General features: G+C 46.3%; 1 protein-coding gene across 1 annotated transcript in view; it reads right to left on the minus strand.

Moving 5' to 3' along the window:
- Positions 1 to 11130: 11130 nt before the first annotated feature.
- me1 (malic enzyme 1, NADP(+)-dependent, cytosolic) overlaps positions 11131 to 15538 on the minus strand; it is a 129176-nt gene continuing 124768 nt past the window's right edge. Inside the window, exons 13-14 of the transcript XR_013818048.1 lie at positions 13346 to 14798; positions 11131 to 11357 (exon numbers count right to left, since the gene is read on the minus strand). The gene's annotated coding sequence lies outside the window, so the exon portion shown is untranslated. The remainder of the gene's footprint in view (positions 11358 to 13345; positions 14799 to 15538) is intronic.

Below are 15538 nucleotides of genomic sequence, written 5' to 3' on the forward strand. Positions count from 1 at the left end.
TGAACCAATGACAGGACAAGACACAAGATCACATGAGGGCATGGGATTCACATGACACTGAAACATGACAAAACCAGGAAGTGCATGACACTAAAACAAAGCAAGAACATGATAAACTAAAACATGAACAAGGAACAATGAACATGAACCATCACCAAAACACCATGTGACAGATCCCCCCCTCTATGGGCGGCCCCTGACGCCCAAACAACACCAACACTTCAATGGCCTAATAATAAAGAGTCCTAACAAAAAGTCTTGGGGGGCGGTCTTGGGGGAGGGATGGTGGGCCAGGCCCGTGCAGGGGCACCGGACCCAGACATGACCTGGACGGGCCTGGGAGCGTGGGCGGACCTGGACCCTGTGGCGTGGGCGGACCTGGACCCTGAGGCGTGGGCGGACCTGGACCCTGAGGCGTGGGCGGACCTGGACCCTGAGGCGTGGGCGGACCTGGACCCTGAGGCGTGGGCGGACCTGGACCCTGAGGCGTGGGCGGACCTGGACCCTGAGGCGTGGGCGGACCTGGACCCTGAGGCGTGGGCGGACCTGGACCCTGAGGCGTGGGCGGACCTGGACCCTCAGGCGTGGGCGGACCTGGACCCTCAGGCGTGGGAGGACCTGGACCCTCAGGCGGGGGAGGACCTGGACCCTCAGGCGTGGGAGGACCTGGACCCTCAGGCGTGGGAGGACCTGGACCCTCAGGCGTGGGAGGACCTGGACCCTCAGGCGTGGGAGGCCATGGCGGCAACGGCAGTTCACCGGGCCATGGCGGTAACGGCGGTTCAGGGGGCCACAGAGGCGGGGCCTTCATGGCCTCCATGTACCCCTTGCCCCCCCCCCCCCAAAAAAATTTTCTTGGGCGGGACAGCGGGGCCGTGGGCTGGAGCCTGGACGGGGACGTGGGCTGGAGCCTGGACGGGGACGTGGGCTGGAGCCTGGACGGGGACGTGGGCTGGAGCCTGGACGGGGACGTGGGCTGGAGCCTGGACGGGGACGTGGGCTGGAGCCTGGACGGGGACGTGGGCTGGAGCCTGGACGGGGACGTGGGCTGGAGCCTGGACGGGGACGTGGGCTGGAGCCTGGACGGGGACTTGGGCTGGAGCCTGGACGGGGACTTGGGCTGGAGCCTGGACGGGGACTTGGGCTGGAGCCTGGACGGGGACTTGGGCTGGAGCCTGGACGGGGACTTGGGCTGGAGCCTGGACGGGGACTTGGGCTGGAGCCTGGACGGGGACTTGGGCTGGAGCCTGGACGGGGACTTGGGCTGGAGCCTGGACGGGGACTTGGGCTGGAGCCTGGACGGGGACTTGGGCTGGAGCCTGGACGGGGACTTGGGCTGGAGCCTGGACGGGGACTTGGGCTGGAGCCTGGACGGGGACTTGGGCTGGAGCCTGGACGGGGACTTGGGCTGGAGCCTGGACGGGGACTTGGGCTGGAGCCTGGACGGGGACTTGGGCTGGAGCCTGGACGGGGACTTGGGCTGGAGCCTGGACGGGGACTTGGGCTGGAGCCTGGACGGGGACTTGGGCTGGAGCCTGGACGGGGACTTGGGCTGGAGCCTGGACGGGGACTTGGGCTGGAGCCTGGACGGGGACTTGGGCTGGAGCCTGGACGGGGACTTGGGCTGGAGCCTGGACGGGGACTTGGGCTGGAGCCTGGACGGGGACTTGGGCTGGAGCCTGGACGGGGACTTGGGCTGGAGCCTGGACGGGGACTTGGGCTGGAGCCTGGACGGGGACTTGGGCTGGAGCCTGGACGGGGACTTGGGCTGGAGCCTGGACGGGGACTTGGGCTGGAGCCTGGACGGGGACTTGGGCTGGAGCCTGGACGGGGACTTGGGCTGGAGCCTGGACGGGGACTTGGGCTGGAGCCTGGACGTGGACTTGGGCTGGAGCCTGGACGTGGGCTGGAGCCTGGACGTGGGCTGGAGCAGATGACTCTGGCTGGGTTGTGGTGGGTACTGTGGGGTTGTGGGGCCCCTCCTCCACAGTCCCCACTGTAAAAGAAGACCCAGCCAGCAGAAGAGCAAAGTCAATATATTCTGCTAGAGTCCCCGGGGAGTTGCTTTCGGGCATCAAGTAGATTATAAAGTCGTTGAGTCCATTAAGAAACATCCCCTTAAGGGCAGCATCATTAAAATCCACTATGTGACAGAGCCCACAAAATTCCTCCACATAGTTCTCTATGGATCGATCCCCCTGGCATAGACAAAGCAAGGCAACTGCTGGGTCCATTTTGTTGGTCAAGTATTCTGTAACGGTTAGATCCACTGGAGGCAAGTAGTTGGACCCAAATGCAGCTTTATTCCGAATTAAACATAAATCTCAACATAAATCAAAACAAGGACTTGGCATTAAACTATAACAAAACTCACCGACAGCGGGTTACAACATTCAATACTTGACAAAGACACATGGCAAACATGAGGGCTTAAATACACACACAGACTAATGACAAGACAAGTGACACCTGTGAACAGTGATGAGACAATGAACCAATGACAGGACAAGACACAAGATCACATGAGGGCATGGGATTCACATGACACTGAAACATGACAAAACCAGGAAGTGCATGACACTAAAACAAAGCAAGAACATGATAAACTAAAACATGAACAAGGAACAATGAACATGAACCATCACCAAAACACCATGTGATAGTCAGCCACCAATTGTGCAAGTTTTCCCACTTAAAAAGATGAGAGTGGCCTGTAATTTTCATCATAGGTACACTTCAACTATGAGAGACAGAATGAGAAGAAAAAAAATCCAGAAAATCACATTGTCTGATTTTTAAAGAATTTATTTGCAAATTATGGTGGAAAATAAGTATTTTGTCAATAACAAAAGTTCATCTCAATACTTTGTTGGCAATGACAGAGGTCAAACGTTTTCTGTAAGTCTCCACAAGGTTTTTACACACTGTTACTGGTAGTTTGGCCCATTCCTCCTCTAGAGCAGTAATGTTTTTGGGCTGTCGCTGGGAAACACGGATTTTCAACTCCCTCCAACGATTGAGAGGGAGGTTGAGATCTGGAGACTGGCTAGGCCAGTCCAGGACCTTGAAATGCTTCTTACGAAGCCACTCCTTCGTTGCCCGGGTGGTGTGTTTGGGATCATTGTCATGCTGAAAGACCCCGCCACGTTTCATCTTCAATGCCCTTGCTGATGGAAGGAGGTTTTTACTCAAAATCTCACGATACATGGCCCCATTCATTCTTTCCTTTACACGGATCAGTCGTCCTGGTCCCTTTGCAGAAAAACAGCCCCAAAGCATGATGTTTCCACCCCCATGCTTCACAGTAGGTATGGTGTTCTTTGGATGCAACTCAGCATTTTTTCTCCTCCAAACACGACAAGTTGAGTTTTTACCAAAAAGTTATATTTTGGTTTTATCTGACCATATGACATTCTCCCAATTCTGTTCTGGATCATCCAAATGCTCTCTAGCAAACTTCAGACAGGCCCGGACATGTACTGGCTTAAGCAGGGGGACACGTCTGGCACTGCAGGATTTGAGTCCCTGGTAGTGTAGTGTGTTACTGATGGTAGCCTTTGTTACTTTGGTCCCAGCTCTCTGCAGGTCATTCACTAGGTCCCCCTGTGTGGTTCTGGGATTTTTGCTCATCGTTCTTGTGATCATTTTGACCCCACGGGGTGAGATCTTGCGTGGAGCCCCAGATCGAGGGAGATTATCAGTGGTCTTGTATGTCTTCCATTTTCTTATAATTGCTCCCACAGTTGATTTCTTCACACCAAGCTGCTTACCTATTGCAGATGCAGTCCTCCCAGCCTGGTGCAGGTCTACAATTTTGTTTCTGGTGTCCTTTGACAGCTCTTTGGTCTTGGCCATAGTGGAGTTTGGAGTCTGACTGTTTGAGGTTGTGGACAGGTGTCTTTTATACTGATAACGAGTTCAAACAGGTGCCATTAATACAGGTAACGAGTGGAGGACAGAGGAGCCTCTTAAAGAAGAAGTTACAGGTCTGTGAGATCCAGAAATCGTGCTTTTTTTGTAGGTGACCAAATACTTATTTTCCACCATAATTTGCAAATAAATTATTTAAAAATCAGACAATGTGATTTTCTGGATTTTTTTTTCTCATTCTGTCTCTCATAGTTGAAGTGTACCTATGATGAAAATGACAGGCCTCTCTCATCTTTTTAATTGGGAGAACTTGCACAATTGGTGGCTGACTAAATACTTTTTTGCCCCACTGTAAGTTAAAGGGAAAAGTGTGGAAGAAAAAGGTGCACAAGCAACAGGGATGACCGCAGCCTGGAGAGGATTGTCAGGAAAAGGCCATTCAAATGTGTGGGGGAGCTTCACAAGGAGTGGACTGAGGCTGGATTTACTGCATCAAGAGCCACCACAAACAGACGGATCCTGGACATTGGCTTCAAATGTCGTCAGAAGCGTCTTTCTCGGGCTAAAGAAATAAAGAACTGATCTGTTGCTCAGTGGTCCAGCCCTCTCTTCTGATGAGAGCAAATTTTGCTTCTCATTTGGAAACCAAGGTCCCAGTGTCTGGAGGAAGAAGGGAGAGGCACACAGTCCAAGATGCTTGAAGTCCAGTGTGAAGTTTCCAGAGTCTGTGTTGGTCCACTGTGCTTTATTAAGTCCAGAGTCAACGCACCCGTCTTACAGGACATTTTAGAGCACTTCATGCTTCCTTCAGAAGACAAGCTTTTTGGAGGTGCTGACTTAATATTCTAGCAGGACTTGGCACTTGGCAAAAAGTACCAAAAAATGATTCAATGACCATGCAGGATTACTGTGCTTGGCTCGCATTGCCAAGAGAAAGATGAGAGACATGAGACCGAACAATGCAGAAGAGCTGAAGGCCGCTATTGAAGCATCCTGGTCTTCCACCTCAGCAGTGCCACAGGCTGATAGCATCCATGCTACGCTGCATTGAGGCAGTAATTCATGCAAAAGGGGCCTAAACCAAGTACTGAGTACATATGCGTGATTATAGTTTTCAGAGGGCTGACATTTCTGTATTTAAAATCCTTTTTTTTATTGATTTCATGTAATATTCTAATTTTCTGAGATTTTGAATTTGGGGTTTTCATAAGCTGTAAGCCATAATCATCAAAATTATAACAAATAAAGGCTTGAAATATCTCACTTTGCATGTCTATTGCAAGTCTATAATATATTAGTTTCACCTTTTAGGTTGAATTACTGAAATAAATAAACTTTTCCACAACATTCTAATTTATTGAGATGCACCTGTATGCATGCATATATATATATATATATATATATATATATATATATATATATATATATATATATATATATATATATATATATATATATATATATATATATATATATATATATATATATATATATATATATATATATATATATATATATATATATCGTTAGCCTCATAGCATAATTGCCTAAGTCATTTTTTGGCCCAATTGAGATATCTGCCTAACTTTACTGTCCTACCACTGCTGCATCATCCTGCCTTTCTGCCTATGTCCTTAGCCAATCACAACACTTATTAGAATCCAAAAACATTATCTGCCTAAGTCATCTCTTTGACTTAGGCAGTTTTGATACAAACAAAATGGCAGAAAACATGGGAAGACAGATGTCCAGAAGTGATGTATTAGCTCTTCTGTTTGATTCGTTTTCATCTGGTAAGAGTTCATATTTCTTAAATTTTCCAGACACTAAATGTAATTTCAGTCAATCAAAGGGATTATAAACTGTGTATTTAAACTTGACTTTTTTTGCTACAAGATATGATGAAGTAGCTAGCCAACACTAGCAAAATATAACCTCATTTCTGGTCAGAACAAATCTTTACAGTTAAGAAACATCACCATAAAAAGACATTTAGGCAATTTTAGGCAAGTGAAGTAATTTTTCAAGCATTTACTTTTTATTTTAAGGCGAGACACGGCAGGTGAAAACATCGTTTTTTCATGCAGTGGTCAATTTTGAGATTTTGGGCCAGTTTGCTCCCTTAACATGTAAGCTTTCATGTCAAAATAAAAAAAATGTCAACATTACACATTAAGGTGGTTATTTCATTATATTTTGTCACCGTGCGCCTTTAGATTTCTACCCGAAATCATCAAAAGTTATTACTCCATGCATAGCCTCATTGAGCGGCGCATCGTCAAAGATATTCACACTCCACGTGATTACATTGTCATCTTTGAGACTGCACGAATACATCCATCCCCATACAAGGTGACCCAGCTATACCACAATGACTTCATGAAGTTATCTGGGGCCTACGTCACCAATATTCGACCAGGTAAAAAAGTTGGTGACCCCACAGTCCTTGGCCTCCGGGCTTTCCAGTACTTGGCTGATGGTCGAATCCGGTACAAGTTGGATTTTGAGTCTGAATGGGAGGACCTGTCTCAGCGAATCAACATCCCCAAAGAACCATTCCACTGGGTCCCACTCTTTCCTGCCCTCTTTTCCTGCCAATTACTCTCAGGAAATTCAATGACTTGCAGGCAATGAAACCAGTACTACCAAGAGTAGCCCACCAGTACTATGACAACCTCCCTCATCAATAGACAATGTGAAAATGAGTGTGCACAACACCTGAGTGGAACTTGGTGGGAAAGAAAAACAGTGGTTAAGGTTAAACATTAAGAAACAACTTGGTTAGGGTTGACAAGTTACACATCTTGGTTATATTTAGGAGAATAAAAAAAACTTTGGTTATGTTATGTTTGCACAGCACCTAAGTGGAACTTCGATTAAGGGTGGAAAAGGAAAACAGTGGTTAAGGTTAGACATTAATAAGAAACAACTTGGTTAGGGTTCACAAGTTACACATCTTGGTTATATTTAGGAGAGTAAAACAACTTTTGTTATGTTATGTTTGCATTTTTTATGTAAGAGAAAAAATGCCTAAGTCATGGCATATTCTGCCTAAGTCACTTTTATTGGTTAGGCAATTGATGATGGATCTTTTTCTTTTTGCATACTTGTTCACACATCTGGTTGAATTTACTGTTATAATATCAATAAAAAATAACAATGTGATTTCTAAAAAATTAGTTTTTTCTTGTTTACCAAAAACATTGAAATATGACTTAGGCAATTATGCTATGAGGCTAACGATATATATATATATATATATATATATATATATATATATATATATATATATATATATATATATATATATATATATATATATATATATATATATATATATGTATATATATATATATATATATGTATATATATATATATATATATATATATATATATATATATATATGTATATGTATATATATATATATATATATGTATATATATATATATATATATGTATATATATATATATATATATATATATATATATATATATATATGTATATATATATATATGTATATATATGTATATATATATATATATATATGTATATATATGTATATATATATATGTATATATATATATATATATATATATATATATATATATGTATATATATATATATATATATATATATATATATATATATATATATATATATATGTATATATATATATATATATATATATATATATATATATATATATATATATATATATATATATATACGCACACACACACACACACCAAACTATCAAACAGCAGTGCAAAATATACTTTTATCAGTGCTCCATTAGGCCCTCTTTTTGTTTACCATGTGAATCCATTAGCAAAAACATTTATGTTTTACATGAATGCATTTGTCTGGCACGTTTTATTCAAATATTGCATTTCATCATTTAATACATTCCCTGATAATTGAACCCATGACCGTGGTAATGCTGCTATACTGTTTGGGGGAAAGAAAAGCTATCTGATCATTTTCTGTAGGGAAGATTTGCTCTTGTCAAGGTTAAATCATTCTTTTGGAAGAGAAAAAAATAACGATATAATGATATTCCTTTTCATAGCTCTACTAACATCATAAGTAAACACCATAGTTCATATTGTAATTAAAGAGCATTGCATGATAGCACCGTTTACTTTTCATTAGTGTTCACGAGTTGTTACCTTGGTTACGCTTGTATGATACTTCACCAGCGCACCATAAAGTAGGCTATACAGTGAAGATCATAAAAAGAAAACAACGCTCATATAACATGAAATGGATCTTTTACCATTTCAACATTTTATGTGAAAAATAAGTATTCTAGATTATTTTAATGTAATGAAAATAATCATGTGCCTGTGCCTGCCTAATAGATAATGAAATGACAGGAATCAGGCAACTTATTTTGATAATATTAAAACATTTATCAAAGCCTTTTGTGTTAGAATGCTTAGAGGGCTGTAGACTTCTCCATTGAAAGTTCCTTTATTTAGTTTTCTTTAAACATTTATCTGCTTCTCAGGAAGCTTCTCATTAAACATGTTCAACATGCAAATCCCACTGTGGGAATAACGTAAATGTGCAGCTAAGGAATACAGCCTTGAATTAAAATAAAATTATGATGCATTTGAAATCCACACATTTCGAGGGTATACTCCTAAAGGAACAGCATGTTCCAGCAGCACAGATCTCAGCGCTTGGTTGAATGTGCAACACATTGATTGCAGTAATTGAGATATAGTGCAGTGAAGGTGAGATGATCGGAATCTCTTGTTGAACACCATTATTAAACACTGTGGCCTGCACAGATGTTTTCAAATGAACATATGATACTTTTTTTTAAATGGAATTTTGCATGGGTTTGAAAAAAAAAATTAAATATGTATAGTATGGTGTATAGTAGTGGAGTGTTTACATTGATGACAGGAAATGACTGAAACTTACACAGTGTTTGGGAGAGGAAAGCCAGTTTTACAGCAGTCATATAATGGTTAGATCAGCAGGTACCGACTCCTCTGTTTGACCTTCCAAATAGAGCTAGAGACGGGGGAAGAAATGCTGGCAGCGGGCTTCACTGCGCAGTAAATGGATCAGTTTGAAAACAAAAAGTTTTCACTACTGGGCTTAAAGGGATAGTTCACCCAAAAATAAAAATTCTATCATCATTTACTCACCCTCAACTTGTTCCAAACCTGTATGAGTTTCTTTGTTCTGCTGAGCACAAAAGAAGATATTTTGAAGAATGTTTGTAACCAAGCAGATAGACCCATCATTGACTACCATAGTATTTTTTTCCCTCCTATGGTAGTCAATGGTTGCTCTATATGCTTGGTTACAAACATTCTTCTAAATATCTTCTTTTGTGTTCAGCAGAACAAAGAAACTCATACAGGTTTGGAACAAGTTGAGGTTGAGTAAATTATGACAGAATTTTCATTTTTGGGTGAACTTCCTTGAAAATAAATTCCAGCACAGCACTATAACAAACATAATAAAATGACCCTTAGATAACGCTTTACAATGAACTCTGTTAGAGAGCTACATATGACAATTTATCTGTTCAATAAAATACCAACTCATTTGTTGATTTCTGCGTTACTTACATACCAGATCCCTCAGTTCTCACTAGGCTTGCTACGATAGTCTGTGTTGCCGGTGTTCTGGTGTTCAGACTCAACACCGGTTACATAACTTGCCCACCGTGGCACCGCCCCACCGTCGTTTTGATTTTTTTTATAGTAATAAAATATAGTTCAGTTAGAGAACAGACAATACAAATAAAAACTGAACGTGTCTGCTTAATAAAGCATGATCCGACTGTGAGTCTCGGCAGGCAGGAGTCATTCATCAGATTTCATTCATCATAGAGTGAGGAGCTGACTGAGATGATCGTGGAAGATTTGGTCTCAAAGCGAAACGTAAAAGCGCCTATTTAAGGGTGTCATTTGTTTTGTTGCTGTGTTTTTCATTAAAAATGATATTCTAATGAACCCACAATTCAAGCAACCTGCCACCAAATTCAAATTCGGCGCTAATTCAAAACCAAAATTAAAATGTGCACGGCCACACAGAGCGCGCATTGTTTACTTTCGTCTGTCTCCGCAGCGCGAGCCTCCGCTCTCCGCTGAATGCGCGCGTGCCTCGTCTGCTTATAATGACGTCTGCGATGACGTCATTTTTGCCGCGCTTACCCTTGTGCTCACGCGTCGAGTATTAACCATAGACAGTAAAAGAAATGGACAGAGCGACTCCATAGATTTCAACGGGGAGAATTGAAGTCAGGTAGAAGCACTCACTTCCTGATGGCTGAGCGTACTACGTAGCCTCAGACTGAGCTTGACGACGTAGATGTGACGTGATCAGCCTGTCTGACAGTGGCAAGTCTTCTAGTAGTTGTGCAACGTAAAATCTGAATCACCGAATCTTGCAGAGACAGAGAGAGTGAGCAGGAGCAACTTTTGATGAATGAAGCAGGATCTGCAACATCTCTATCTGCGTTTATGCCTCCACGTCCCCCCGATTGCCTTATAGACAGTAAAGGATTGCCTACGAGCTTCTCCTCGGGTCTATACGGTAATTTCCCTCAACAGTGCGACACAGTCGCGTGATTATGACGCAATCGTTAGCCTATATTTTACAAAAACAGCTTCAATGGGGCGATAGTGTAAGATACAAGGTAATGGAGCCTTTTATACATTGTCGTGTTTGTTTAGAAATAAACAATGGACGAATGGAGTCTTTAAATGCCTCAGATGTAAAGAAATTCACTGTCAAAGTGAGGCCAAAATGAATGGGAGTCAATGGGATGCTAACAACAGGTGATGGCTTGGTTGGCAATGGCCGCGCCTATGGGTGGTACGCTTTCCGGGGGCTGGGCTACCCCCTTGGTATAAACAAGGTTTTACGGACTACTGTCATTCATTCATGGAGTGCGTCTCAATCATAGACCGATCAATGCCTGATCAGTGCCCTGACTACTGAACTAGGGAGCTGATTGAGACGCACCCATGGCCTCACATAGCGCGCATTTACGGACAAACTGTCATTCATTCATGGCCTCACAGAGCGCGCATTTACAGACTAGCTGTCATTCACGGTGTGTGCGCACTGGCACGTTTTCAGTTCAGTTTTCAGTTGCGTTATGAAAGCCTGAGCGGTCGTGTGCATGTTACTTTTGGTTAGATAGAATTAGTGATTTAAAAGCCCCCGCCGGATACCGGTTGTAGTGAGGTTCGTGTGGGTGTGGGAAGGAAGAAGACGGGGTCGGCTTACTGGGACTCGTGAGTACTCTTTTATTTCTCTTTTCTCAATATTCAAAAGGGTGTGCACGTCGCACAACATAAACGCTCATATAAACTCTTTCTCTGGATCAATCGTCGGTTTGGGCAGGTCCTCTCTGCATGCTCATGTAAGCTCTCGAGTCCCAGCTTCCCGGTGTCTCTCTCTCTCCTTCCCTCGTCCCGCAGCGGCTTTTATGCGGTCTCTCCACGCCATTTACTGCAATGAGACACAGGTGTTTGTGATCTGCACTTGACCTACTTACTCACAGCTCGGCTCCGCCCTCTCTCTCCCGCTGCAGACCTCGCGAAACCACGCCCCCTCCGCCACATACCCCCACCGCCCGACTCAGGACGGGGAGCCAGGACTCGGCCTGTAATGTTTTTACGTCAGTGAGTTGGGACGGCGAGAGGTGATCCCCCCCCGGGGCCAAAGCGAGAGATTGGGACTTTTGAACCGCCTCTGGCCCGAGATCCTCCTCTCCGCTCACCACCGTCGCCAACATCACTGACTCCACCTCTGACCATTTTTTTAATAGGTTGAGGTATATTTGGTATATTTGGTTGGTATATTTGACGTGCTCCATCCCTATCTGAACGTACAACCTCATAATTGAGGTCCCCAATTCGCCGTGTGACCACAAAGGGCCCTTGCCACTTTGCGAGCAATTTAGAGCTAGAGGTAGGGAGTAACACAAGCACTTTATCTCCCTGTGCAAATTGACGTAACTTAGCCCCTCTGTTGTATAGCTGTTTTTGTCTGTCCTGGGCCAGTAACAAATTCTCCATTGATAGCCGTCCCAAAGTGTGGAGTTTTGTTCTCAGGTCCAGGACATATTGAATTTCGTTTTTACTCGCGGATGGTCCGTCCTCCCAAGTCTCTCTAAGGACATCCAGCACCCCCCGAGGCTGGCGTCCATAGAGAAGCTCGAAGGGGGAAAACCCTGTGGAGGCTTGCGGGACCTCGCACACAGCAAACAAGAGAGGTTCTAGCCATTTATCCCAATTTTTGGCGTCCTCGTGAACGAACTTCCGAATCATTGTTTTCAACGTGCGATTAAAACGTTCCACCAGACCGTCTGTTTGTGGGTGATAGACGCTGGTGCGAACAGATTTAATGCCCAATAACTCGTATAGTTCGCGGATTGTCCGTGACATGAACGCCGTGCCTTGATCGGTGAGAATCTCTTTCGGGATTCCCACCCGGGAGATTAATGAAAACAGTGCACTCGCAACACTTTTCGCTGAAATAGTGCGGAGTGGAACTGCTTCCGGGTATCGCGTTGCATAATCCACCAGGACTAATGCAAAGCGATGCCCCCGTGTTGACCGTTCTAATGGCCCGATGAGGTCCATACCAATTCGCTCGAAGGGGACCTGCATCAGAGGAAGTGGGCACAATGGTGCTTTTGGGGTGGCCGGTGGATTTACCAACTGACATTCACGACACGACGCACACCACTTGCGTACATTCTCGTGAATGCCCGGCCAGAAGAACCGGGCCATGAGACGGTTCAACGTAGCTGTGTGACCTAAATGCCCGGCCATCGGGTTAGAATGAGCCGCCTGGAAAAGCATTTCCCGGCGGCTTTTAGGAATTAACAACTGGGTTGTATCCTGCTTTGACTGGGCATCTTGGGTCACCCGATACAACCTATCTTTTATAACCGCAAAATAGGGAAAGGAGAGTGGTTGATCAGGGTGGAGGAGGTGGCCGTCGATGGAACGGACCTGATTAAACGCATTTTTAAGCGTGTCATCCTGGGACTGTTCCAGGGGAAAGTCATCGCGCTCTGTGAGCAGCGGTGTCTCCAGCTCGCTCGTTTCCCCTGAAACCGCCGCCAGAGGTCCCGGTTCCGCCTCCCCCAATTGAGCAACCGCCATCTTCCCTTCCGAGCGCTTTCCCCAAGAAACAAATGCGAAACGTGCACAAATGCCCCAATAACTTGTTAAAAGCTGGCCAATTGGTTCCCAGAATTAGCGGATGCCGGAGGTGCGGGTTAACTGCAACCTCGACACTATGTGTTTGTCCCCTAAATTGAATAGTGACGGCACTAACGGATAGTTCACCACTTCCCCGTGTACACACCTCACCGTAACCAAACGGCTGTTACCCAATGCCTTAGGCTGAATCAGGCTTTGATGTATAGAGGTCTGGTTGCAACCGGAATCCACCAAAGCCTGATAAGTACCCCCCTTGATACTCACAGGTATAAGGTACAGTCCAGCTTGATCAGGGGCGGCTTGTGGAGCGTCGGGAACCCAGACCAGCGTCCCGACCTCCATGACCGGACAGCGATCAATGAAATGGCCCGGATCCCCGCAGCGCCAACAAGCCGGCCCAGACCTTCCCGCTGCCCTAGTGGCCGGAAGTAGGTCGGCAGAATGGCGTGGAGAGAGCGCGGGGACAAAGGAAGAGGGGTATGGATCCGGCGGTGTAGCGCCTCCCCTCGGCGCCGGCCGGGAAGGTAAAGGTGGGTCAGTGGGTCCGCCCATCCTCCATCGCGGGGCCGGCCTGGGTGCTGCGCCGCCACGGGTCCTGGGAAAAGGGACAGGTCTGGAGACAGAGGGGGTGGGGAGAGAAGAGGAGAGAGAGAGAGAGAGAGAGAGAGAGGCAGAAGGAAGGGGTTCGCCGACCCCGTGGCACGCCACCATCTGATCCTCCGCCAACTGGATGGCCTGGGTCAGCGACGTCGGGCGGTGGCACTGGACCCACTGCGCGGCCTTTCTGGGAAGCCGCGCGACGAACTGCTCCAGTACCACACGATCGATGACAACCTCGACGTCGCTTCCGTCAGCCATCAGCCACTTGCAGCAGGAGTCCCGGAGCTGGTGCGCAAAGGCGAAGGGTCGGCCGGACTCGTCCAGGGAGAGTGTGCGGAACCTCTGGCGATGCTGTTCGGGGCTCCGGCCGACCCGCTGTAGAATCGCGCGCTTGAGGTCGTCGTAAGCCAGGAGATTCTGGACTGGCAGTTGGTGGGCGGCTACCTGCGCCTCCCCAGACAGTAGCGGCAGGAGCCGCATCGGCCAGTCCGCTTTGGGCCATCCCCGGGACTCGGCAGACCTCTCGAAGAGGTCGATGAACGCCTCCGGATCGTCCTCCGGGCCCAACTTCGAGAGGTGCAGGGTGGCTGCCGAGTCGCTGGTGGGTTGGGGGATGAGCGGAATCCCCTGGCTAAACCAGCTCCGGAACAGCTGCCGGTCTTCGTGCTAGGCGAGAAGGAGGGCTTCAAAGTGTTTACGTTGGTCCTCCCTCACGGCCAGCAGGTCTTGATGTTGCTCTTGGTGAAGACCGGCAAGCGAGTTGACGAGGTCCGCAAGTGGCGTCTTTGGCGGGGTCGGCATGGCGGCGGCGATCTTCTCCCCTCCCGGGTTTCGGCACCAGTGTAGTGAGGTTCGTGTGGGTGTGGGAAGGAAGAAGACGGGGTCGGCTTACTGGGACTCGTGAGTACTCTTTTATTTCTCTTTTCTCAATATTCAAAAGGGTGTGCACGTCGCACAACATAAACGCTCATATAAACTCTTTCTCTGGATCAATCGTCGGTTTGGGCAGGTCCTCTCTGCATGCTCATGTAAGCTCTCAAGTCCCAGCTTCCCGGTGTCTCTCTCTCTCCTTCCCTCGTCCCGCAGCGGCTTTTATGCGGTCTCTCCACGCCATTTACTGCAATGAGACACAGGTGTTTGTGATCTGCACTTGACCTACTTACTCACCGCTCGGCTCCGCCCTCTCTCTCCCGCTGCAGACCTCGCGAAACCACGCCCCCTCCGCCACACCGGTATTGTTGTCACACCGTCGATTAACCACCAGTGGGAAAATTTCCTCACTGTCACATCCCTAGTTCTCACCATCTCTGAAAAGCTAAGCCAAAGTTGATTCTTGTTTTATTACAAGCTCTATCGCATTCTCTTTTTGCCAGAAGATTCTCCTCTGTTCTGCATTTGTTAAAATCAGGTGATTGCCAGAGGTTCAAGATTTAGCGTGCTCCATATCGACCGTTCTCGCTCTAACTAACTTAAGACACTCCCAAAGCATACATGCGTCAAAGTAGCTGGAGCGACTTTTCCCATTTACTGATTCCTACATTAGTCCATTATCATAGTTCACTTGAGGGAGGGAATGAAAATGAGTGAGCGATTTCGGACACTGAGTGTGCTCAAGGCCAGATTAACCATTAGGGCAACAGGTCACTTGCCCAAGGGCACAGGACATCTAAGGGGCCCTGGGCACCGTCAAATATTATGTTAGATCACGTTATAAACGCAGTCCTCACTTATAATTATATGCATATATTTGCAACCCGTTTGATCAAAATATTATGTTAAATCACGTCAAAAATATGTACTTCACGAAAGACATAATGTTACTGTAGTTCTGTTTGAAGTTAAAGCACGACATAAAGG

This window comes from Gobio gobio (genome assembly GCF_949357685.1).
Source record: "Gobio gobio genome assembly, chromosome: 15".
Lineage (NCBI taxonomy): Eukaryota > Metazoa > Chordata > Actinopteri > Cypriniformes > Gobionidae > Gobio > Gobio gobio.